Raw genomic sequence first — 27,734 nt, 5'->3', positions numbered from 1 at the left:
GGCTGCAGCAATCCATGATGATAATCCTGTGGCTAGTCCTGTGTCCACTCTGGTAGAATTTACTGTGACAATGGCCACTCTCAGCTGCTCCATCGTAGTATCGAATTCTCCAGTCCAATTATCTAAAATATAGCTCTACAATTGTTTAGACAGATTTGCAGCACAGGAAAAATTCTCATGTTATATGCTAGTGACTCAAAGTCCAGCATATTTTCATTGACAGCCAAGTTGAGCGATTTGCCATAGGGTATCAATTTGCTCCTGCACGAGGTCAATCCTCTGATTGAACACCATCAAGCTTCCTTTTAGTTGAGCATTAATTCCTTTATGTACACCTAAGGCATGAGCTACATTGGCTAAATGATTATTCAGGGTCTGAGCAGTCTGCCCAGTATGACTCATGGCTAATGCCGTGATGCAGCCATGATCATTCAGGCCTTTATAGCCATTGAAGCGGGACATTCGCCCCAAGCATGGTTGGATACCATAAAAAGCTAAAATGTTACGCTCAGGATGCGAGGCTAAGCACTGCACTCAGGGTCAGCCGCTTTGGACCCAGAGAAGAGCATGTCTGATTGCATGCGGGTTGATACCCCAGGTCCTGCCTCTGAGAAAAAGGTATCGGACGGGTCTGATGCTCTTTGGGTGGATGACACCTAAATGAACATCGGTACAAAGTCCCAATTTATTTCTAATATCAGAGATCAGACCTCTACTCTTGCCTGATGCGTCTAAAACAAAAAGGGGGAACTGTAGAGACCTGCAGAATGCTGTGCCTTAAAGATGGAGCTGGTTTCCGCCTTCCACCTTCCCGATGGTGAGTGCTCTCTGTCACAAACAATTCCACATTTGGCTAAGGCTGAGGATCTGGCTTGCTTCCATGTATGTGGACCTATCTGCATTGCCCACGTGGCATGCCTGGGTTGGCTACCCAGAGGCTATTTAAGCTGTGGGCTGGCTTTCCCCAGGGTCAGATGATTGTTCAAGGTTCCTGAATAAACTGCATTGAAAAAAAAAATCTCTAATGTCCAGTTCTAAAATGAAACTTTTTCAAATTGTTTATTCTGTTTGTTTTAGAGAATGATTTTCTCTCTCTCCTTCAATGTTTTCTTCTTTCTCTCCCTTTCTCTCTATCATTCCCCTCTAAATCATTCTCCCTGTTCTGTACTATTTCTGTCTCCTCCCTTCCTTATCTTTCTTATAAAACACAGGCTAGCTGGATAAATGAACGTAATATATAACAAATGAAAATTTCCTTCCCTGTGCTTAAAGAGGTATTCTGACACTCCTAGTCAAGAAGCTAAGGGAATACATAACAGGTGTTTAGAGAGTGTGTAGAATATAGTATGGGTTAAAGGTGAGATTTGATAGTGATTCACTTCTATTTCCTCTTCACTTCAGCAATATTCTCTATGAATGAACACTCCCTTGATCACTGTTATGTCATCAGTAATATTTCTGTGCACTTCAAAGGATAAATTTGTTTTCTTTTTAATACCAATGCCATCTACCTCCACTGAAATCATTGTGTGTGTGCATGTGTGTGTTTGAGTATGTGTGTATGTGTGTATGTGTGTATGAGTGTTTGTACATGTTTGTGTGACTTAGTGTGTAAGTGTGGGTGTGTGAGATAGTACCTGTGTGTGTGTGTGCATGTGTGTGATTCTTCAGTCCAGCCTTTCTATTTCCAATACCCAATAGTTAGGGTCCTTGGAAATTACCTTTCAAAGAGGAGACCTGGGAGGTGGGAGCACCTCAATAGACATCTGTAGTTGTGGTCTACAGCCTACATAGGATCACCCAGGTGAATCTAATACAAGTGATTTTCTACCTGATAGATATCGCTAAAGAAATTCCTCAGTCACACTGCACATGAGTATAATCCCAGTACAAGAAAGAGCATCCGTGCATATTGAGTCTAGCCTAGTGAACATATTAAGTTCTGGGCCAGCTTAGACTACATGGAGAATGCTTGACTCACTAAAAACCTCCACATACCAAGTTAAATATTTATTGACTGTAATATTTTGAATGGGAGAATTTTGATGACAGCTTCTATTTCCTTAGGATATGTAGGACTATTTAATTTATTTACCTGGTCTTGATTCAGCTTTCATAAGTGGAATCAATCAAGCAAATTGTCCACTTCATCAGATTTTCAAATTTTGTGGCATATGGGCTTTTGAAGTAAGACTTAATGATATGTCTGTTGTTATGTCTCCCTTTTCATTTCTGATTTTGTTGATTTTGATAGTGTCTCTTTGCCTTTTTTTTTAGTTTGACTAAGGGCTTGTCGATCTTGTTGATTTTCTCAAAGAACCAGTTCTTGGTTTCATTGATTCTTTGAATTGGTCTCTTTGTTTGCAGTTTATTGATTTCAGCCCCGAGTTTGATGTTTCAAGCCATCTACTTCTCTTGGGTGTGTATGCTTCTTTTTTTCCTAGGGCTTTCAGGTGAGCAGTTAAGTTGCTTGTATGAGATGTTTTGAATTGGTTTATGAAGGCACTTAGTGCTATGAACTTTTCTCTTAGCTAACACTGCTTTTATTGTGTCCCATAATTTTGGGTATGTTGTGCCTTTATTTTCATTGAATTCTAGCAAGTCTTCTGTTTCTTTCCTTATTTCTTCTCTGACCACGCTGTCATTGAGTAGAGAGTTGCTTAGTTTCCATAGTGTGTAGCTTTTTGCTATTTCTGTTGTCGTTGAGGTCTAGCTTTAGTCTGTGGTGGTCTGATAGGATGTAAGAGATTATTTAAATATTCTTGTATCTGTTGAGGCTTGTGTTGTGAGCAATCATATGGTCTGTTTTGGAAAAGGTTCCATGAGGTGCTGAGAAGAAGGTAAATCTTTTGTTTTTGGGTGAAAAGTTTTGTAGATGTCTTTTAGGTCCATTTGATTCATGACCTCTGTTAGTTTTTTTTGTTTAATTTCTGTTTTGATGACCTGTCCTTTGTTGAGAGTGGGGTGTTGAAGTCTCCCACTATTAATGTGTGGGGATCTATGTGTGGTTTAGGTTTTATTAATATTTCTTTTACAAATGTGGGTACCCTTATATGTGGGACATAAATGTTCAGAGTTGTGATGTCTTCTTGGCGGAATTTTCATTTGATGTGTATGAAGTGTCCCACCTCTTTTGATTAATTTTGGTTGAAAGTCTATTTTATTAGGTATTAGAATGGCTACTCCTGCTTGCTTCTTGGGTCCATTTGCTTTCAAAACCATCTTCCAGCCCTTTACTCTCAGGTAATGTCTATCTTTCTGACTTAGGTGTGTTTCTTATATGCAACAGATTGTTGAGTCTTGTTTACACATCTATTCTGGTAGTCTGTGTATTTTATTTTAAAGTTTAGTTCATTGATGTTGAGAGAGGTTAATGACCAGTGACTGTTATTCATGTAATTTAGTCAATAATATATTTTTACATTTTTGCCTAATTGAATTTCTTGGGAACATAAATTTTTATCCTCTTTACATTCTTGTTGTAGCCCCATCCTTCCTATACTCCCAGCCTCACTTTCACTCCTTCTTCCCTCTCCCTCCCATTTTCCTGTGAAAAGGGGAATTCCCTTTCCCATCTACCCCAGCTCATTAAGTTGCACCAGAACTGAGCTTGTCCTCTTCCCCAGTGGTCTAGTAAGCCAGTCCTGCCAGGGGGAAGAGATAAAAAAGCTGGCAAATGAGTCTGATGCAGTCTTCCCTTTCCTTACTAGTGGACCCACATCAAGCCTATTGTCCCCATCTGCTACATCTTTATAGAGGGTCTAGGTACAGTTCATGCATGGTCCTTGATTGATGCTTGTGTCCCAACAAGCCCCTCTGAGCCCTGGAGTGTTGGCTCAGCTGTTCTTCTTGTGGAGCTCCTGTCACCTCCAGGTCCTTTTCTTTTTCCTCCCAATTTCTCAAGACTCTCTAGGCATCAACCAATGCTTGGCAGGGAGTCTTGGCATCTCTTTTGAGGTGCTGTTGGGTAGAACCTCTCAGAGGCAACTCTGACAGGCTTTTATCTGCAAGCTTGGCAGAGTGTTCTTTATAGGGTCAAGGATTGAGACTCTCCAATAGAGTGAGTCTTTCGTTGGGCCAGGCAATGGTTGGGCATTCCCTCAATCTCTGCTCTATCTTTATCCTTGCACATCTTATAGGCAGGGTAAATTTTGTGTGAATGTTTTTGTGGGAAGGTTGGTGTTCTTCTCTCTCTGCTAGGGAACTAGTCTAGTTAGAGGATGTCTTCTTCATTCTCTATGGCCTCTGCTACTAGGAGTCTCTGCTTGAGTCCCCCTCATATCCTCCCAGGAGGATACCCTGATTTAGGTCTCCAGATTGTAACAGAGATACCGCCACCCTCAGTTTCTATTTTCTCTCCAGGCCTTCTGTCCTCTCAACTTCATGCTCCCCAGCTCTGATCTCCTTCCTCTTAACTTTTAGTGACCCCTTTCCCACCTTGTTCCCTCTCTCCATCTACTACCTCTGTCTATTCTATCTCCCCTTCTGAGTGAGATTTCTGTGGCCTCCCTTGGATCCTTTATGTTATGTATCTTCTTTGGGTAGAATGCTTATCCTGTACTATATGGCTAAATTCCACTTATAAGTGACTAAATACTATGTATGTCTTTCTGGTCTGGCTTACCTCATGCCAGCCAGATGATCTTTTCTAGTTCCATACACTTGTCTGCACATTTCTTAACTTTTAAAATAGCTGAGTAGTATTCCATTGTGTAAACATGCCACAGCTTCTTTATCCATTCTTTCATTGAGGGACATCGTGGTTGTGTCCAGATTCTGGCTACTATGAATAAAGCTGCTATGAGCACAGTTGAGCAAGTGTTTTTGTTGTATGGTGGAGTGTCGTTTGGGTATATACACAGCAGAGATATAGCTGGGTCTTGAGGTAAAGCTATTCACAATTTCATAAGAAAGCACAAGATTGATTTCCCAAAGTAGTTGTACAAGTTCATACTCCCACCAGCATTGGAGGAATCTTCTTTCTATCAACCCTTGTGAGCATGTGTTTTCTCTTGAGATTTTGATCTTAGCCTTTCAAACAGATGTGAGTTGTAATCTAGGAGTCATTTTGATTTGCCTTTCCCTGATGACTAAGGATGTTGAGTAATTCTTTTCTTTTTTTTTTTTTGCCCTGAAAAATATTGTTTTTTTTTTGTTTCCACCTACATGTTTATAGCTTACCAGTCTGAGCTATAGCATGTATGAGGTGAAAATATTCACTGATCAAATAGACAAGAGTTTCTTGTTGAATTTACAATTAATTGCTCATCTTATCTTAAGTGAGTAGATTGATATTTCTATTACAGTTTGGCTTTCTGTGCTTGGTGAGTAGGAGAGATTTAATTGTTCTGCCCAGTACAGGTGTCTCTCTGCTTGAAGATATTTTTTAAATTTATTTTTATTTATTACAATTTATTCACTTTGTAGCCCAGCTATAGCCACCTCCTTTGCTCCTCAATCTTGTCCTCCCTTTCTCTTCTCCTCCCATGCCTCTCCTCTCCTCCAGTTCACTGTTAGGGGCGATCCTCTTCCGCTTCCCTCTGACCCTTGCCTATCAGGTCTCATCAGGACTGGCTACATTGTCTTCCTCTGTGGCCTGGTAAGCCTGCCCACCTTCTCAGGGAGAGGTGATTAAAGAGCCGGCCACTGAGTTCATGTCAGAGACAGTCCCTGTTCCCATTACTAGGGAACCCACTTGGAGACTGAGCTGCCATGGGCTACATCTGTGCAGGGGTTCTATGTTTTCTCTATGAATAGTCATTGTTTGAAGTATCAGTCTCACAAAAGTCCCCTGGGCCTAGATATTTTGGTTTTGTTGTTCTCCTTATAGAACTCCAGTTCCCTGAATTTCTTATTAGCTCTCCTTTCTTTCATAAGATTTCCTGCACTCTGCCCAAAGTTTGGTTATGAACCTCAGCATCTGCTTTGATACCCTGCTGGGTAGAGTTTTCAGAGGCCCTCTGTGGTAGGCTCCTGTTCTATTCCCTGTTTTCTCCCTCTTCTGATGTCAATCCCATTTGCCTTTCTGGATGAGGATTGATCATCTTACCCAGGGTCCTCCTTCTTGCATAGCTTCTTTAGGTATACAGATCAAATAGACAAGAGTTTCTTGTTGAATTTACAATTAATTGCTCATCTTATCTTAAGTGAGTAGATTGATATTTCTATTACAGTTTGGCTTTTTGTACTTGGTGAGTAGGAGAGATTTAATTGTTTTGCCCAGTACAGGTGTCTCTCTGCTTGAAGATACTTTTTAAATTTTTTTTTTTTTTTTTTTTTTACTTTGTAGTCCAGCTATAGCCACGTCCCTTGCTCCTCAATCTTGTTCTCCCTTTCTTTTCTCCTCCCATGCCTCTCCTCTCCTCCAGTTTACTGTTAGGGGAGATCCTCTTCCGCTTCCCCCTGACCCTTGCCTATCAGGTCTCATCAGGACTGGCTGCATTGTCTTCCTCTGTGGCCTGGTAAGCCTGCCCACCTTCTCAGGCTTGATAAAGCTTTGAGAAGATCAGACATATCCTGAGATTGTTTGCTTTATATTTTTAGTTCATTTATAACTTAGACTTAAATTACATTCTGATGTTAGGTTCTTTTGTTGGAAATTAAAATCATGACAAGTTTCAGACCAGACCTTTTAGGTATAAGTGTGTAATCTTTCAGAAGCACATATACTGGTGTTACTAATTTCAGGGAGCCACTCAGTAGTAACTCAGGGAACCCTCACTCATAGAGACCAGGTTATTCAAACTATACATCAAATACCAATAGCAAACCTAAAGAGTGTCTTATTTTTGCTAGAATAAAAACAAGGAGCTAATAAAAATACAAAATATTCTTGAATATATACATGGACACTTTCTCCAAATTGTTATGAAATCCCCTGAGGGTGGCTAGCTGAACAACCTTGGATAGTTTTGTTGACCTCTGTGTAGCTGCATTTTCTCATTTGTATGTTGAGACTTGTGATAACCCTTCCCAATGTAATTATAGGAATGTATACTTAACAATTTACTCTTTGTTTCCTCATATTTAACAAGATGATTTAAAAGTCACATCATTGAAGTATTATGTTATGTATATAACAAAATCTATGTCATTCACTATATATTTGTCAGAGTAAATATACACATAAGATAATTAAATGGGGATATAACCTAGAGCCGCTGCTCAGATGTAGCCCAGCTCAGTATCCAACTGGGTTCTCTAGTAAGGGGAAGAAGGACTGTCTCTGACATGAATTCAATGGCTGGCTCTTTGACCTCACCTCCCACTGCACCATGGAGGGAGGAGGACCTTTGATAGGCCACAGAGGAGGACATTTCAGCCAGTCCTGAAGATATCTGATAAGGTAGGGTCAGATGGAAGGGGAGGAGACCTCCACTATTAGTGGACTTGGAAAGGTGTAGGGAGGAGTTGAGGGAAGGTAGGATTGGGAGGGATTGAGGGTGGGGACTACTGCTGGGATACAAAGTAAATAACATCTGATAAATATAAAAAATAAAAATTATAAAAAAGATATTTAAATAGTTTTTCATACTTATTGACCTTTCAGTAATTATTATTCAGTATTGTATAATACCTCACAATGAAATTAGTTCCTTATTTTTTCTTCTAGGTGAATAATTATGGACAAGACAAATGAATATTTGTTAAACTTTAAAGGATTTAATTTTAACAAAAGATTGGTGAACACCAAGGAGTTAGAAAATATGGAAGATATTGAAATTCGAGATGATGATGTCTTCCTCATCACCTATCCAAAATCTGGTAAATGCCAGGAATAGGCCATGTGCTCATAATGTCTCCTTTATGTTATTCTTGTGTGTGCTAAATTGGTTCTTGTCCACTCACCAACAGCATTTACATAACACTTGCAGAAACATACATTTACATAACAATTTATGATCAGATAAAATATGAATGAAACCCAATCTATAGGACAGAAATCTACCATCAATGCATATACTGTACATTCTGATGCTGAGTAGGAATGTCAGAGAAATGAGATGTGCAGCATAGAGCCAAGAGCCAACACTTGGTCGGTTCTGATCTGTTCACTCTGGTGGACAGGAATGGCACATTCAGAAACCTTTTCTTCTGAATGCAAATGCTTCATTTTTTAAGATGAGTTTTCTACCACATATCATGAACTTTAAAAATATTTCAAAAAATTTCGGTGTACTTCACACAGTTTAAAAAGCACACACGCATGCAAACACACACACATACACAGAAATACACATGTATAAGTGCACATGAATTTTCTTTTTTTTTATTATTAGATACATTTTATTAACTCCGTATCCCAGCTATCTCCTGCTCCTGCATTCCCTCCCAATCCCTTCCTCCATCATCTCCTCCCTGCCACTGCTTTTCCAAGTCCACAGATTGGGGAGGACCTCCTCCCCTTTCATCTGACCATGGTTTATCAGGTATCTTCAGGACTGGCTGCAAAGTCCTCCTCTGTGGCCTTGCAGGACTGCTCCTCCCTTGGGGGGTGGGGAGGTCAAAGAGCCTGCCATTGAGTTCCTGTCAGAAATAGTCCCTGTTCCCCTTACGAGGGGAAACCAAGTGGTTACTGAGCTACCACGGGCTTCATCTAAGCAGAGGTTCTAGGTTATATCCATACTTGGTACAGTGTCAGTCTCAGTAAAGACCCCTGTGCCCAGATATATTTGGTCCTTGTGGAGTTCCTATTTTTTCCACATCATACCAACTCCCCCTTCTTTCATATGTTTCCCTGCACTCTGCCGAAGATTTGATTATGATTCTTAGTATCTGCTTTGATACCCTGCTAGGTAGAGTCTCCTATGTTCCCTCTGCGCTAGGCTCCTGTCCTGTTGCTTCTTTTCTCCTATGTCCAATGCACCTCCCATTTGTCTTTCTAAGTGAGGATTGATCATCTTACCCATGGTCCTTTTTCTTGTTTATCTTTTTTTAAGTGTAAAGATATGTTTATCATATCTTATAGGACTATATGAGTGAGTATATATCATGTGTATCTTTCTCCTTCTGGGATACCTCAGTCAGAATGATCTTTTCTAGATCCCACCATTTGCCTGAAAATATAATGATTTCCTTGTTTTTGATTGCTGAGTAGTATTCCATTGTGTAAAAATACCACAATTTCTGTATCCATTTCTCTGTTGAGGGACATCTGGGTTGTTTCTAAGTTCTGGCTATTTCAAATAAAGCTGCTACAAACATGGCTGAGCAAATGTCCTTGTTGTGTACTTGAGCAAATTTTGGGTATATACCTAGGAGTGATATAGCTGGATCTTGAGGAAGCACTATTCCTAATTGTCTGAGAAAGCTCCAGACTGACTTACAAAGTGGTTGTACAAGTTTACATTCCCACCAGTAATGGAGAAGTGTTCCCTTCTCTCCACAACCTCTCCAGCATGTGTTGTCACTTGAGTTATTCATCTCAGCCATTCTGACGGGTGTAAGATGAAATCTCAGGGTCATTTTGATTTGCATCTCCCTGATGGCTAAGGATGTTGCGAATCTCTTTAAGTTTTTCTCTGCCATTCTATATTCCTCTACATAGAATTCTCTGTTTAGTTCCGTACTCCATGTTTTAATTGGATTACTTGGTTTATTGCTTTTTAACTTCTTTAGTGCTTTATATATGCTGGATATCAGCCCTCTGTCAGATATAGGGTTGGTAAAGATCCTTTCCCAGTCTGTAAGCTGTCGTTTTGTTCTGACGACAGTGTATTTTGCTTTACATAAGCTTTTCAGTTTCATGAGGTCCCATTTATTGATTGTTGCTCTTAGAGCCTGTGCTGTTGGTATTTTGTTAAGGAAGTTATCTTCTGTGCCAATGAGTTCTAGGCTCTTCCTCATTTTTTCTTCTAAGAGATTTAGAGTATCTGGTTTTATGTTGAGGTCTTTGATCCACGTGGACTTTAATTTTGTTCAGGGTGATAAATATGGATCTATTTTCATTTTACTGCCTGTAGACATCCAGTTGGCCCAGCACCATTTCTTGAAGATGCTGTCTTTTTTCCATTGAATGATTTTGGCTTCTTTGTAAAAAATCAAGTATTCATAGATGTGTGGGTTTATTTCTGGGTTTTCTATTCTGTTCCATTGATCCTCCTTTCTGTTTCTATGCCAATACTATGCAATTTGTATTACTATTGCTCTGTAGTGCAGCTTGAGAACTGGGATGGAGATACCTCCAGATAATCTGTTCTTATACAGGATAGTTTTGGAGATTCTTAGTTTTTTTTTTGTTTCTCCATATGAAGCTGAGAATCTTTCTTTCAAGGTCTGTAAAGAACTGAGTTGGATATATGCGTAGGAGTAGTATGGCTGGATCTTGAAACAATAAGGACCTTTGCTCAACCATGTTTGTAGCAGCTTTATTTGTAATAGCCAGAAGCTGGAAACAGCCCAGATGCCCCTCAACGAAAGCATAGATGCAGAAATTGTGGTACATCTACACAATGGAGTATTACTCAGCAATGAAAAATAAGGAAATCATGAAATTTGCAGGTAAATGGTGGGACATGGAAAGGATCATCCTGAGTAAGGTATTCCAGAAGCAGAAAGATACACATTATATATACTCACTCATATAGACATATAACATAGGATAAACCTACTAAAATCTGTACATCTAAAAAACTAATCAAGTGAGAGAACCCTGACTAAAAAGCTCAATCCCCATCTTGAAAGGCAAAGAGAATGGACATCAGAAGATGAAAACAGGAAACAACCTAGAATCCTGCCACAGATGGCCTCTGAAAGGCTCTGCCCTGCAGCCTATCAAAGCAGATGCTGAGGCTTATAGTCAAATGTTGGGCAGAGTGCATGGAATCTTATTTAAGAAGTGGGAAATAGTAAGATCTGGAGAGGACAGGAACCCCACCAGGAGAGCAACAGAACCAGAAAATTTGAACACAGGGGTCTTCCCAGAGTCTCATACTCCAACCAAGTACCATTCATGGAGATAACCTAGTACCTCTGCACAGATGTAGCCCATAGGGGTTTAGTGTCCAAGTGGGTTACATAGTAATGGGAAGAGAGACTGCCTTTGAGATAATCTGATTGGCCTGCTCTTTGATCACCTCCCCCTGAGAGGAGAGCGGCCTTACCAGGCCACAGAGGAAGACAATGCAGCCACTCCTGATGTGATCTGATAGACTAAGATCAGAAGGAAGGAGAGGAGGACCTCCCTTATCAGTAGACCTGGGGAGGGATATTCGTGAAGAGAGGGAAGGGAGGGTGGGACCAGGAGGGAGGAGGGAGGGGCTTATGGGGGTATACAAAATGAATAAAGTGTAATTAATAAAATTAAATCAAATAAAAAAAAAGAACTGAATTGGTATTTTGATGGGAATTGCGTTGAATCTGTAGATTGCTTTTGGCAGGATGGCCATTTTCACAATGTTAATCCTACTAATCCACGAGCAAGGAAGATCTTTCCATCTTCTGATATCTTCTTCAATTTCTTTCTTCAGAGACTTAAAAGTTTTTTTCAAACAGGTCTTTCACCTGCTTAGTTAAAGTCACCCCAAGGTATTTTATGTTATTAGTGGCTATTGTGAAGGGTATTGTTTCCCTGATTTTTTCCTTGGCCCTTTTGTCTTTGGTATACAGAAGGGCTTCTGATTTTTTTGAGTTGATTTTGTATCCAGCTACTTTGCTGAAGGTGTTTATCAGCTGAAGGAGTTCTCCGGTTGAATTTTTGGGTTCCCTCATGTATACTATCATATCATCTGCGAATAGTGACACTTTGACCTCTTCCTTTCTGATTTGTATCCCCTTGATCTCCTTCAACTGTCTTATTGTTTTAGCTAGGACTTCTAGTACTATGTTGAGGAATTATGGAGAGAGTGGGCAGCCTTATCTTGTCTCTGATTTCAGTGAGATTGATTTAAGTTTCTCTCCATTGAGTTTGATGTTGGCTATAGGCTTGCTGTATATTGCCTTTACCATGATTAGGTATGTGCCTTGTATCCCTGATCTCTCCAAGACTTTAAACATGAATGGGTGTTGGACTTTGTCAAATGCTTTTTCAGCATCTAAGGAGATGATCACGTGGTAATTTTGGTAGATGGACTCTATCTAGAAAATTGTCCATTTCTTTTAGATTTTAAAATTTGTGGTATATAGGCTTTTTGTAGTAACACCTAATGATTGTTTGGATTTCCTCAGTGTCTGTAGTTATGTGCCCCTTTTCATTTCTGATTTTGCTGATTTGGATATTTTCTCTCTGCCTTTTATTTCGTTTGGCTAAAGGTTTGTCTATCTTGTTGATTTTCTCTAAGAACCAGCTCTTGGTTTCATTGATTCTTTGAATAGTTCTGTTTGTTTCTACTTGATTGATCTCAGCCCTGAGTTTGATTATTTCCAGCCATCTGCTACTCTTAGGTGCATTGTTTTTTTTTTTTTCCCTACGACTTTCAGTTGGGCCATCAAGTTGCCTGCATGAGATGTCACAAATTTCTTCTTGAAGGCACTTAGTGCTATGAATTTTCCTCTGAGCACTGCTTTCATTGTGTCCCATAAATTAGGGTGTGTTGTACCTTCATTTTCATTGAATTCTAGGAAGTCTTTAATTTCTTTCTTTATTTCTTCCTTAACCCAGCTGTCATCGAGCAGCAAGTTGTTCAGTTTCCACGTGCTTGTAGGCTTTTGTCTAATTCCATTGTTGTTGAGGTGTAGCTATAGACCATGTTGCTCAGCTAGAATACAGGGGATTATTTCAATCGTATCTGTTGAGGCTTGCTTTGTGACCAACTATATGGTCTATTTTGGAGAAGGTTCCATGAGGTGCTGAAAAGAAGGTATACTCTTTTGAGTATGGGTTGAAAGTTCTGTAGACATCTATTAGGTCCACTTGATTTAGGACCTCTTTAAGTGCCTTTATTTCTTCATTAGGCTTCTGTCTATATGATCTGTCCCTTGGTGAAAGTGGAGTGTTGAAGTCTCCCACTATTAAGTTGTTGGAATCGATGTGTGTATTGAGTTTTAATAATGTTTCCTTTATGAATGTAGGTGCTCTTGTATTTGGGGCATAGATGTTCAGAATTGTGATGTTCTCTCAGTTGATTTTTCCTTTGATGAGAATGTGGTGCCCCTCTGCATATTTTTTGATTAGTTTTAGTTGAAAGTCTATTTTATTAGACATTAGGATTGCTACCCCAGCTTGTTTTTTGGGTCTGTTTGCTTGAAAGACATTTTTCCAGCCCTTTACTCTGAAGTAGTGTTTGTCTTTGTGCAGAGGTGCATTTCTTTGATGCAGCAGAATGTTGGATCCTGTTTCCGCACCCATTCTGTTAGTCTGTGTCTTTTTATTGGAATGTTGAGGCCATTGATGTTGATAAATAATAGTGACCAATGAACGTTAGTTCCTTTCATATTGGAGTTGGTGGTCTTACTGTGTTCCATTGCTTGTTTTCTTTTTCATTTTTGTTTGGATATTATATATATGCTATTTTTTCTTGGGTGAAGTTGTTTTCATTGGATTGGAGTTTTCCTTCTAGTATCTTCTGTAGGGCTGGTTTGCTGTGTAGATATTGCATAAATTTAGTTTTGTCATGGAATGTTTTGTTTTCTCCATCTATATTGATTGAAAGCTTTGCAGGGCATAGTAGTCTGGGTTGGCATCTGTGGTCTCTTAGAGTCTGCATGACACCTCCCCAGGTCCTGCTGGGTTGCATAGTTTCTGATGAGAAGTCTGGTGTGATTCTGATAGGTCTACCTTCATATGTTACTTGGCCTTTTTCCCTTGCTGCTTTTTTCTTTGTTCTGTAGATGTAGTGTTTTGACTATGATGTGACATGATGTTTTTCTTTTCTGGTCTAGCCTATTTGGTGTTCTGTAGGCCTCTTGCATATTTATGGGCATCTTTTTCTTCAAGTTGGGAAAATTTTTTTCTATGATTTTCTTGAAAATATTTTCTGGACCTTGGAGCCTGGAGTCTTCTTTTTCATTCATTCCCATTATTCTTAAATTTTGTCTTTTCATGGCGTCCTTGATTTCTTTGATATTTTGTCTTTGGGATTTTTTTTCCTGATTTTTACTTTTTATTTGAGAGAAGTTTCTATTTCTCCAAGTGTGTCTTCAGCTCCATAAATTCTCTCTTCCATCTCTTGTATTCTGTTCGTGATGCTTACTTTTGTGGTTCCTGATCTTTTCTTCAAGTTTTCCAGCTCCAGGCTTTTCTCCATTTCTGTTTTCTCTATTGATTCTAATTCTGTTCTCATGCCTTGCACCATTTCCTTCATATGTTTAAATGCGGATTCCTGTCTCTCTACCATGGGCTCTATTTTTTTTCTTGTTCATTTACTCTCTATATGCCACTAATTGTATCTCTACTTGTGCCTCTACTTGTTTAGCCATATTTGCCTGTGTTTCTTTAAGAATTTTGTCCATTTTCTCTTTCTTTGCCTCCAGTTGACTAGTGAAATCTTTGATAGATTTGTTCATTTCATCTTTAACTGTCTGAATTTGCATGGCCATTGCCCTGAGAGAATTGTTTGTTTCCTCTTTATGAGCCTCACATAATTGGGTAAGCATAGCTTTAAAGTAATTTTCCTGTGCTTCTGATGAATTGGAGTATCCATCCATTTTGGGGGTTGCTGGGGATGTCATGATGTCCTGCTGGCTGCAGAACCCAGGCAGTTAGCTTTGAGCTGAGGATCTCAGTGAGTCAGCTGTTTTGAGGAGAACAGCCAAAAATATGTAGAAAAATTAAAAAATATAATTATGTATTATAATAAACAAATATGTGACATTTCAGACAATGGTATTGTGTATGTTTTGACTATAAATTTCTTATCAAGGCTGAAGTGATGCTCAATGAGCAAAATGATTGTCTTTGCCTTATAAATATGAAGAAGTGAGTTGAGAATACTTAAAGATATGTAGGCCAGATGTGTTAATCTGCGTCTATAATCTTGGCTCTTCTATGGTATGGTGGTATGTAGAGATAGGAGAATCCCCAGAAGTTCATGAGGCACCTGGATTGCATACTCAGAAAACAAACACTTCTCAACCATGGTGAAGGCAAGAGTACTCTGTCCACTACATACACACAGGCCTGCAATCACATATGAACATGTACATGTAGAAATCTATATACACTACACAATTTCACACACAAACACACCTGCTACACATATATATGCACAGCAGATAGACAATACAAAACAGACACATCCACATGCAAGCCTGCTACAGTAAAATATCTTTCTATAAAAATAAATGTATTTTTCACTACAAGTCCTGCCTTGCTGTCCACTTCTGGTATGCTTTCATGTATCACAGAACTATAAGACTCCATGAGGAAGCATTCTGTCATACTATAGAACTAGTTCTTAAGGCCTTAGTTGTCAAAAGTTGAAAAATAGTTTGTGTTTGTATTTACTGACAAGTTAAACTTTGGCAGGTTCATAAATATTGGTTTATTGTAAAAAAAAAAAAGACCTTGGTCACAAACAGAGGCTTTTGTTTTTGTTTAGTTTTGTTTTACACTTACGGAACAGCAATATCATAACCTTCTCATTTGTGTGGATTTTCTTTTAGAGAGTTACTTTTCACCAATCATCACCTATTGCAGTGCTCTGACAGTTCCTATTAGAAAAATTTGATGAAATTAATTTTGTTTCCAGTGTGTAACCACATCAAAGCCTTATAGAAATATTTTAGGAAAATTTTCACTTTATGGACCTGGGATCAATTTTATTTTAGATGTTGTACATTCACACACTGTAACATGAGGTATGTTCTGGCTGTGGTCTGCACTGTCAACGTATCTTAAGTCATGGCAATAAGAGAAAAGGGTAAACCAAGCTCTTTATTCTTTCATTCCCTTGGTTTGGTGCCTTAAATAACCCCTTATCTTCTTTGATCCCGTGTTGGGAAGAGTTTTTTCTGGTTCCTCTATAGTAGGCTCCCATCCTGTTCTCTCTCTTCCACCAGTTCAGGTGTCTATCTTGTTTGCCATTCTGAATGAGATTTAAACATCCTCCCAAGGGCCCTCCTTGTTTAGCTTCTTTATATCTATAGCTTTTAGTATGGCTATCCAGGGACTGGAAGCAGATGCTAAGACTCACAGCCAAACTTTGGACAGAGTGCAGGGAATCTTATGGAAGAAGGAGCCCCACAAGGAGACCAATAAAGCTAAAAACCTGAACCAGCGGGTCCTGCAGAGACTGATGCCCCAACCAAGGACGATACATGGAGAAGACCCAGACCCCTGTTCAGATGTAGCCAACAGTCAGTTCAGTCTCCATGTGGGCATCCGAGTAAGGGTAGCATGGTCTGCTTCTGTCGTGAACTCAATTGCTTACTGTTTGATCACTTGATCCTGGTGAGGCAGCCTTTCCAGGCTAGGATCCAGGCAGTCCTGGTGAGACTTGATAAGCTATGGAAAGGTGGCAGATGAGGAGAAGTCCCCCTTTTCAGTAGGCAAAAGAAAGGAGAAAGAGGTAGGAAAGTTGAGACTGGGATGAGTTGAGGAATGGGGCCTCAATCAAGATGTATAATGAATAAATTGCAAAAAAAGACTTCTCAGAGTAATCCCAAATCATACACACACAAAGTTATCACTGGAGAATTGCTCACTGGTACTGGATGTTCTGGATGAGGGCTAGAATAATGATGAGGGTGTATGATGGGCCATAGGATATGTTATATTCCTTGCTACATCTCTGGAGTCTGTGACATCTTCCCAAGAATGGTTATTTCAAAATTTCAGAGGCCCTTTCATTAAATTCACTATTATCACTTTCTCAGAATAATGAGAGTGAATGCTTAAGGAAAAATATGCACAGACTTATCATTTTGAATCATCATTAAGAAATAGGCCAAACATTAGTACCATGACATTTGATCACACCTAGACTGGTTTGAAGTGAAAACGTGTTTGAGTATTCATATGTATTTCCCAAATATTTTCATTGTGTTCATCAACACCAAAACTGAAAACTTTGACATCTTTTTTCCCTACAATGTATTTATAATCCATTCTTGGGGACATGGAAACGTTGGGTTGGAATTAAGAAAGAAGGAAGGAAAGAAAACTGAATGTTTTTCAATTCCGTTATAGCAAATTTCTAAGAAAGTCTTAGTGATAAATAGTACTGCCTGCAATGCACAGTAAAAGGGCACTGAATAACTTAAATAAATATGTTTATGAAGACCAAGAAGAAATGACCCATAAGGCTCTAGGCATCATCACCATCACTAAAAATATAATACTATATTTTTGTTACTCATTCTGATGAGATTTTAGCACAGTGTGTATATGTGGGGTATAATGATATCATATCTATTAATATCCACAAATAGTATCTGTCCATGAGAAGTTTAAAGGACTCCAAAAAGACTTTCCTTGGAACAGAAAATCTAGAGGAATAATTTTTGTACTCACTATCAAGAAATTAGAACAGCAGCAACAACAAAAAACCCTATATAATTAAAAATCTAACTCAGGACCTTTGATTATGTTTGTTCTAATCATTCCTAAACACAGATAAAAATAAAGCAAAACTACATTTGTTTGTTAATTAAATGAAGTATTAAAAAAAGCATCAGACATTATGATGGATGGTATTACTGTACATACTTATTACTTAAACCTACATTAGGATTCAAAAGAGGATTGTTATCTATTTTTACAGGTACCTTCTGGACTCAGCATCTCCTTCTCTTGATTTATTTTGAGGGTCAACGGAATCGCACTGAAAATATCCAAACATCTGATAAAGCAATTTTCTTGGAGTACAATATTGTGGATCTAGACTATGTCAATATGCCATCACCTCGCATCTTTACTTCCCACCTTCCATAATACTTAGTACCAAAAGGTCTCAAGAGCAAAAAGGCTAAAGTATGTCATAGAACTTTTTCTTTTTACATAGATAAAGTATCTTAATTATTGAATAGCATAACTACTTCAGTCTTTGTGCTGTGATGGTGCAGTGATCTGAATGTTGTTGAGTTTGTCTCCTGGGCATTCTTCCAGCAGCTTCCCTAGAATCCACATCTGGAAGTATAGAGTCACAAGTACGAGAGTTACTCAACTTACAGAGGTGGGGCTGTATTTCTGAAGAAAGTGGATAATCATTATTGCTGAAACCAGCAAAGGATGAATCCTTACTTTTCCTCTAGTAAATTGACGCATCATATTTAAATATTTGTCAACATGACAGTTATTTGACGGTATTTCACATTGTTCTTAAATTGCATATATGTGCTCAATAATGAGACAAGACATATTTGATATTTATTGAGCATGATCATTTATAATTCTGTGAAAGGGCTCTACCATTGGTCTTGCTTTTCATTATTGTAACTTTAGTATAATTTTCCTACTGATTTGAATTCTTTCATTAGTGGATTCTGATGTACCTTTAGTAGTGGCTTTTCTTATGATTTAGAATTTTGTGTAATGTTGTGGTTTAATTCAATTTGTAACACTCTTAACTTTAGTATCATCAAATACTGACTTTTTAAAATATAAATTCATTATTTACCTCATTTCTTTTTATTATATTTTTATTATTTAAAACACATTTTAAAATAAATGTATTTTTACCATATTCCATTCTTTTCCAAATACTGCCAGATTCTTTTCTATACCTACCCTCCCAAAATTAAGTCCTTTTTTAAAAAAGCCCATATATATACATACATATTTAACAAAGCAATAATAACAATACCTTATTTAAGAACTATTTCCTTGGTTTAAGACTAAAAATATATTTATTTTTATTTTGGTCTAATATTCTTTTTTTTTTTTTTTCAATGCAGTTTATTCAGGAACCTTGAACAATCCTCGGACCCTGGGGAAAGCCAGCCCACAGCTTAAATAGCCTCTGGGTAGCCAACCCAGGCGTGCCACGTGGGCAATGCAGATAGGTCCACATACATGGAAGCAAGCCAGATCCTCAGCCTTAGCCAAATGTGGAATTGTTCGTGACAGAGAGCACTCACCATCGGGAAGGTGGAAGGCGGAAACCAGCTCCATCTTTAAGGCATAGCATTCCGCAGCTCTCTACAGTTCCCCCTTTTTGTTTTAGACACATCAGGCAAGAGTAGAGGTCTGATCTCTGATATTAGAAATAAATTGGGACTTTGTACCAATGTTCATTTAGGTGTCATCCACCCAAAGAGCATCAGACCCGTCTGATACCTTTTTCTCAGAGGCGGGACCTGGGGCATCAACCCGCATGCAATCAGACATGCTCTTCTCTGGGTCCAAAGCGGCTGACCCTGAGTGCAGTGCTTAGCCTCGCATCCTGAGCGTATCATTTTAGCTTTTTATGGTATCCAACCATGCTTGGGGAGAATGTCCTGCTTCAATGGCTGTAAAGGCCTGAATGATCATGGCTGCATCACACTGTTGTGAGACTCTAATCTTGCATATATACCACAGGCAAACCAAGGAGACCAACACCAGAAGGCCTGCTAACGCTCCCATGCCCGCCCATTCCTTCAGATGATTCATGGCTGCAGCAATCCATGTTGATAATCCTGTGGCTAGTCCTGCGTCCACTCTGGTAGAATTTACTGGAACAATGGCCACTCTCAGCTGCTCCATCGTAGTATCGAATTCTCCAGTCCAATTACCTAAAATATAGCTTGACAATTGTTTAGACAGATTTGCAGCACAGGAAAAATTCTCATGTTGTATGCAGAGCAACAGAACAAGAAAATTTGAACACAGGGAACTTCCCAGAGACTCATAGTCCAACCAAGGACTATTCATGGAGATAACCCAGAACCCCTGCACAGATGTAGCCCAGGGCAGATCAGAGTCCAATTGGGTTACATAGTAATGTGAAGAGGGACTGCCTCTGACATAATCTGATTGGCCTGCTCTTTGATCACCTCCCTCTGGGGGGGGAGCAGCCTTACCAGGCCATAGTAGAGGACAATACAGCCATTTTTGATGTGAACTGACAGACTAAGATCAGAAAGGAGAGGAGAACCTCACCTATTAGTGGACTTGGGGAGTGGCATGCAAGCAGAGGGAGGAGGGAGGGTGGGATTGGGAGGGGAGGAGGGAGGGGCTCATGGGGGATGCAGAATGAATAAAGTGTAATTGATGAAAAATTTAAAAAAAAAAGGGAAAAAATAATTTAAGAACCTTAAATGACTTTCAAAAGTGGAGGAAAACATGGAGTTAGTCAATTGGCATGGAGCACGTCTCACCCCTGGGGGCAATGGTCTCCTGAACCTACTCAGACCTCGGACACCACCACTGCTAGTTCTAGAACTGACGCAGGATGTTCCAACGAGGGGTTAAGGCTTCTCATAATATTTTCTATAAGCCCACACTTGTTTGTCTATATCCCCCATTTTTATTCATTATTAGCCAGATAGAGCCAAGTAGTTGTGGTAATGATACTTGCTTTTTTGCCCAATGCTGGAATGCTAGTAAATTTAGGTATGCCCTGGTTACTCGCATGCCTCACTGGGTGCCTGTGCCCATTGATGCCCCTCACGCTAGGACTCTCTTCAGACAGAAAAGGGATCTTGGAACTACAGCCACCATTGTTACTACCACCTCATTGGCGGCTGTTGGAGCTACCACCAGGGCATTAGCCATGAGTCATACTGGGCAGACTGCTCAGACCCTGAATAATCATTTAGCCAATGTAGCTCATGCCTTGGTTGTACATAAAGGAATTAATGCTCAACTAAAAGGAAGCTTGATGGTGTTCAATCAGTGGATTGACCTCTTGCAGGAGCAAATTGATACCCTATAGCAAATCGCTCAACCTGGCTGTCAATGAAAGTATGCTGGACTTTGTGTCACTAGCATAGAACATGAGAATTTTTCAGGTCTAATATTCTTCATACATGTGTTAGTTACTATTCATAATAGTATGAGAGAATTTTCCTTTTAAATGTGAATATTATTTTTGTTTGTACCAAGATAGTGGTTCATTTTTCTTTGTTTTCCATTATTTTCAGCACTACCTTGGCTGCATATCAAATGGCTTATAAAACTCAATGAATGTCATTTGCTGTATCCTTTAGGAAAATGTGTTTACTATATTTATCAACATTACAAATAATATAATTTCTAGGGAAGCTGACCTGCCTTCTTGTGCATGTACGGAATACTATGTAAATGAAAATAGTCCTTTACTTTTTATAGCATGAAACAAGTTGATAACCAACTACACTTTCATAAATATTACCTGACTGAAAACACTGATTTCTTTGGAAAATAAATTATCATATAATTAATCAAAACTTAAAAGGGGAACCTAGAATTACTAACGTAGCTTTGTGTTTTTTTTTCTGCAGATTCTTTATGTTTACAGAAATCCCAAAGATGTTTTGATCTCATATTTCTATTTTTCAAATTGGGTGTTAACCTTTGAACCTACCGATACCATAGAACATTTTCTGGAAAAATTTCTAGATGGTAAAGGTAAAAACATTTATCCCTCTTACTTGTCTAAAAAGTAGAGATGGCATTTATACCATCTCAATGTACAGAACCTATATCCAAGAGGTGGAGGGGACAATTAAAGAGCAATAAGTAATTTGAATGAACTAAATGTGATGCCAGTGGTTTTTCTGCCATGTTTGGATGATTTGAGGGTTGTCAGTTTTGCAACACTGAATTATTTAGACAATATTTAAGCAAGACCATATTTACAAATACTTTAACCACTTTTTTTTCTAGCTAATGGAGTAGGAAGAATCATAGCAATAAAGTTCAGGATGCAGGTGTGCTCTCCATGACAAGAACTTGAAGGGAAGCTGAGGAATATTTCATATAGTTCTTGAGAATGGAATTATAATGGATTAATGAAAGAGGCATATGGAATGTGGAATATGTGGAATCAGGATCCCAAACATTTTTGTTATCATATTCAGGGTCTGTTTCATTGTAGAAAGGAAACACTGCTGTTCAGAAATCTTGTAGGATGGGAGAAACAGAGACATGCTTTCAGATAGAGGAGAAAGAGTAATTTCCCTAAAAAATCTCTTTAAGTTCAGACCCTTGAACTTCTTTATTAAAAAGATTTTAGGTTGATTTACTTTATGAGTGTGTTGCCTGCATAGATGTATGTGAACCATGTGTACATTGAATGTAGAGGTCACAGGAGGGCACCAGATTCCCTGGAACTAGATTTATAACTGTTTTATGAGCCACCATGTTAGTGCAGAGAACCACACTCAGGTCTTCTGCAGGAGCAGCCAACACTTTTACAACGAAGCAGTGTCTTTAGCAACTAACTCTTGAATATCTGTATGTCTGTCTAGTTGGGGCCTGAAATATTTAAGTTGGTATAAGTCTTGTGTAAATTGTTATACCCAAATGAAGTTTAAAATAGTCATATAGGCATTCAATTGTAAGGGTGTTGGTTTTATTTCTAATAGTCTAAGTCATAAAAAATAATAGAGTTTGCTGTTCAGTAAGTGTAGTGTCTTTACTTGTTAGTCAGTAACTTTTCCTTCAGTTGCAGGAAGCTGTTGGTTTGATCACATTAGAGGCTGGTATGAACACAGACATGACTTCAATATAATGTTCCTGAGCTATGAAGACATGAAGAAGGTGAGACAAAAAAGTTGTGTTGAAAGTTATTTCTCATCTCTGAGTTTAAACCACCCAATCTCCAATATCCTTTTACCTCACTACTACTTGGGCTTCCTGTGGCAGGAGGTTCCTGACATCCAGACCCTCCTTTGTTGACTATTCTTCCCAGGGGCTTTTTCTTCTTGTAGTTGTCTCTTGTGATTTCTTCTTAGGTAACGTCCCATGTCAATGAAGACAATCTTATGTATCTAGAGTAGACTTGTCTTTTCAAGAAATTATCAACTTTCAATTATTTGTATGAGTAGATTCAGTGTGATAAGGCCATGTATGAACCAGCACTCATTGCTCTTATCCAGTCACTTTTGTTTACCTCTCACCCTTGCTCAGGACTCTTCCTAGTTGCTAGTAATCATCCTTCAACTTTCAGAATGATAGGTGTTTTTTAATTTTTTATTTTTCCCCAACATGTGAAAGAGAGATATGATAACTATTTCTCTGTATTGGCTGATTTCCCTTAATCTGTTTTAAGGTTCCTCCATTTTCAATGAATCTTTACTTTTTTGTGTGTCTAAATAATACTCTAATATATATATATATATATATATATATATATATATATATAATCACTTTCATTTTTCTACATTAATGAGAATCTATAACTATTGCATATCTTGACTGTAGAGAAGAGTTCAACCACAATGGATGCCAGTAAGGGTTTGGAATGGTAACTTTATTTTTATATAACTAGGAATAATACTGCTGGATCATATGGTGTGCCTATTTTTAATTGTGTAAGATCCACACTCTTTTCCATGGGGAATGCACATAAAGCACTCAATGTCTTATCCTGTATGCCCTCTTGGCCATTTAGTTTTTGGTTGTATTTTTATTTGATATATTTTTTTTGTTTTTATTGCATTGATACAAACCAGGGTCTTATACATGCTATACAAATAAATATTCTACTGATCTACATTTTCAGCCAAATTTAGATTTTTGGATAATTTTTAATTTTGTCTTTTATCTCCTTGAATGTAATAAACATTGTTATATTAAAAATTTTGAAGTAATTTCAGTTTTTTTAACATTAGTTATTATATTTCTATCATTCTTTTTTCATTTTTTTTCTTGGTCACATTGTCTCACTTTTCATGTCCTTTCATCTCATTGCACAGCAAAGTTATTCGTAGAAATAAGGTCATTTTTATGATGTAGTTATTGTCCAGGCCTCATACATTTCCTTTACATGATCACTTTTAAAGTGTTATGGCAGTGGCAAGCTCACAAAGCCCTTCCTTTGTTCGTAATAATGCTCAGGTTTGTGTTATTGTGAGTGTATTTTGGAACAAGTTTTCTAAAGCTTACTAATTCTTCTGGTTTTTAAAGTTCCTCTGAATTGGTACTTAATTGGATACTCTAGAAAGTAAATCCATGCATTTCGAAATATCTCTTCTCCTCATGAAAAATGTAACCCATCTGAGAATAAATTAATATCCCTTCCTATGAGTTAATACTGCATATCTCATTCATGGTCAAGTTATTTTCTCCATTACATCCATATGATGAATGATCCATAATATATGTCATTCTAAGTGCTCATATCTGGGTACCTTGTCTTGCAACTACACCACAATCCATATCCCAACTGCCTTCTTCTTGCCCTTTGTATAGTGCACTGCAACTCATTTCCCCATCTCAGTGCCTGCAAACAGCAGTTTCCCTCTATTTTAATCATGCTTCCCCTCACATGAAATAAGTTTTACCGTTTTTTTTGCTTTCCATTTCTTAAATTCATTTTCTATTAATTTCTTAGTTTGGTATATTAAGCACTTTTATTTATACTATCATATTTTCTCATTATCCTGTTTTTTCCCTCCAATTTTTATGTGTTCATTGTCTTATAGCTGGCTCCATTTTTTTTAACTTATAAAAAAATTTTTTATTAATTACACTTTATTCACTTTGTATCCCCCATAAGCCCCACCCTCCTCCCCTCCCAATGCCACCCTCCCTCCCCTTTCTGCATGTATGTCCCTCCCCCAGTCCACTGATAGGGGAGGTTCTCCTCTCATTTCTGATCTTAGTCTATCAGTTCTCATCAAAAGTAGCTGCTCCTCTTCTGTGTCCTCTTCTGTGGCCTGGTAAGGCTGCTCCCCCCTCAGGGGGAGGTGATCAAAGAGCAGGCCAATCAGATTATGTCAGAGGCAATCCCTCTTCCCATTACTAGGTAACCCACTTGGACACTGAACTGCCATGGGCTACATCTCTGAAGGGGTCCTAGGTTATCTCTATGAATAGTCCTTGGTTGGAGTATGAGTCTCTGGGAAGTTCCCTGTGTTCAAATTTTCTTGTTCTGTTGCTCTCCTTGTGGAGTTCCTGTCCTCTCCAGCTCTTACTATTTCCCACTTCTTACATAAAATTCCATTCACTCTGCCCAACAGTTGGCCATCAGGCTCAGCATCTGCTTTGTTAGTCTGCAGGGAAGAGGCTTTCAGAGGCCCTCTGGGGTAGGTTCCTAGTTTGTTTCCTGTTTTCTTCTTCTGGCTTTCAGAGGCCCTCTGTAGCAGGTTCCTATGTTGTTTCCTGTTTTCTTCTTATGTCCATCCTCTTTGCCTTTCAGGATGGGGATTGAACATTTTAGTTAGGGTCCTCTCTCTTGCTTAGTTTCTTTAGATGCACAGGTTTTAGTGGGTTTGTCCTATGATGTATGTCTATATGAGTGAGTATATACAGTGTGTGTCTTTTTGCTTCTGGGACAACTCACTCAGGATGATCCTTTCCATGTCCCACCATTTACCTGCAAATTTCATGATTTTCTTAATTTTCATTGCTGAGTAGTATTCCATTGTATAGATGTACCATAATTTCTTTATCCATTCTTCAGTTGAAGGGCATCTGTGTTGTTTCCATCTTCTGGCTATTACAAATAAAGCTGCTACAAACATGGTTGAGCAAATGTCCTTTTTGTGTACTTGAGCCTCTTTTGGATATATGCCTCGGAGTGGTATGGCTGGATCTTGAGGAAGCGCTATTCCTAGTTGTCTGAGAAAGGGCCAGATTGATTTCCAGAGTGGTTGTACAAGTTTACATTCCCACCAGCAGTGGAGAAGGGTTCCCCTTTCTCCACAACCTCTCCAGCATGTGTTGTCACTTGAGTTTTTGATCTTGGCCATTCTCATGGGTGTAAGGTGAAATCTCAGGGTTGTTTTGATTTGCATTTCCCTAATGGCTAGTGAGGTTGAGCATTTCTTTAAGTGCTTCTCTGCCATTTGATATTCCTCTACAGAGAATTCTGTTTAGCTCTGTTCCCCATTTTTTAAGTGGATTACTTGGTTTGCTGCTTTTCAGCTTCTTTAGTTCTTTATATATACTGGATATGAGTCTTCTGTCAGATAAAGGGTTGGTGAAGATTCTTTTCCAATCTATAGGCAGTTCCTTTGTTTTGATGATGGTGTCCTTTGCTTTACAGAAGCTTTTCAGTTTCATGAGGTCCCATTTATTGATTGTTGCTCTTAGAGCCTGTGCTGTTGGTGTTCTGTTCAGGAAGTTTTCTCCTGTACCAATGAGTTCTAGGCTGTTCCCCACTTTTTTTTCTAGCTGATTTAATGTGTCTGGTTTTATGTTGAGGTCTTTGATCCACTTGGACTTCAGTTTTGTGCAAGGTGATAAGTATGGATCTATTTTCATTTTTCTACATGTACACATCCAGTTAGACCAGCACCATTTGTTGAAGATGGTATCTTTTTTCTATTGTATGGTTTTGGCATCTTTGTCAGAGATCAGGTGTCTATAAGTGTGTGGGTTTATTTCTGGGTCCTCTGTTCGGTTCCATTGATCCACCATTCTGTTTCTTTGCCAGTACCATGCAGTTTTTAAACCTGTTGCTCTATAGTACAGCTTGAGATCAGGGATGGAGATACCTCTAGAAGATCTTTTATTGTAGAGAATTGTTTTAGCAATTCTGGGTTTCTTGTGATTCCATATGAAGTTGAGAATTTTTCTTTCCAGGTCTGTAAAGAATTGTGTTGGTAATTTGATGGGAATTTCATTGAATCTGTAGATTGCTTTTGATAAGATGTCTATTTTTACTATGTTAATCCTGCCAAGCCATGAACATGAGATCTTTCCATCTTCTGATATCTTCTTTTAATTCTCTCTTCAGAGACTTGAAATTTTTTTTCACACAAGTCTTTGACTTCCTTGGTTAGGGTTACTCCGAGGTACCTTATGTCATTTGTGGCTATTGTGAAGGGTGTTGTTTCCTTAATTTCTTTCCCAGCCCTTTTGTCTTTTGTATACAGGAGGGCTACTGATTTTTTTGAGTTAATTTTGCATCCGGCCACTTTGCTGAAGGTGTTTATCAGCTGTAGGAGTTCCCTGGTAGAGTTTTTGGGGTCACTCATGTATACTATCATATCATCTGCAAATAGTGATAATTTGACTTCTTCCTTTCCAATTTGTATCCCCTTGATCTCCTTCAACTGTCTTATTGCTCTAGCAAGGACTTCCAGAACTATGTTGAAGAGATATGGAGAGAGTGGGCAGCCTTGTCTTGTCCCTGATTTCTGTGGGATTGCTTTAAGGTTCCATTTCTTTATCTAGTCACTCCTAAACTCCTTCTTGCATTTTTTTCTAACTACCTGCCTTCAATTACCATATTTATCCCTCATTTTTTATGGTCTCCTGTCCACTTTTGTGAACAAACTCACATATAGAATTTCTCATGTACATAAGCAGGCATTGTTTTAAAACAATAATCCTAGTTGTGTGATTTGGCAAGGAAGACCCAGGCGACAGATTTTGGGGTGAAAACCTGCTAGCTCAGAGTGGGAGAGAAACCACCCAGATTACCTTTTTTTTTTTTTCAGACAATCTCCCAGAAAAAAAGAAATAAAAACAAAACTTCCCAACTCAGCTCATATCTCAGAAGGGAGCAGCCCCTTCTTCTCCACACTCTCTTAACTACCCTAAATGTCCCTCCTTTCTGTTTGCTTATATTCATTCTGTTTTGATTGATTGGTTGCTCCATCTCTTGACCTATGGTTGACTTTATTTAGCTATTGGATAAAAAAAATGTGTGCTTAGGCAGAGATATGCCACCACAAGAAACAAGTTTTTTTTTCCCTTGTATTATTACAGTTCACAATATTAGTGTTCACAGTGTGATCAAAAATCATTGAACATATCCCCCTTTTGTCTAAATAAAAAAATT

The 27,734-nt window shown here is 38.5% G+C and overlaps 1 pseudogene; it reads left to right on the top strand.

Moving 5' to 3' along the window:
• Positions 1-7,612: 7,612 nt before the first annotated feature.
• Positions 7,613-27,734, top strand: part of LOC132649572 (amine sulfotransferase-like) — a 35,436-nt pseudogene continuing 15,314 nt past the window's right edge.

This window comes from Meriones unguiculatus, chromosome 20 (genome assembly GCF_030254825.1).
Source record: "Meriones unguiculatus strain TT.TT164.6M chromosome 20, Bangor_MerUng_6.1, whole genome shotgun sequence".
NCBI classification, from domain to species: domain Eukaryota; kingdom Metazoa; phylum Chordata; class Mammalia; order Rodentia; family Muridae; genus Meriones; species Meriones unguiculatus.
The sequence above is the reverse complement of the archived record's forward strand: the minus strand, read 5'-3'. Positions and strand labels throughout refer to the sequence as shown.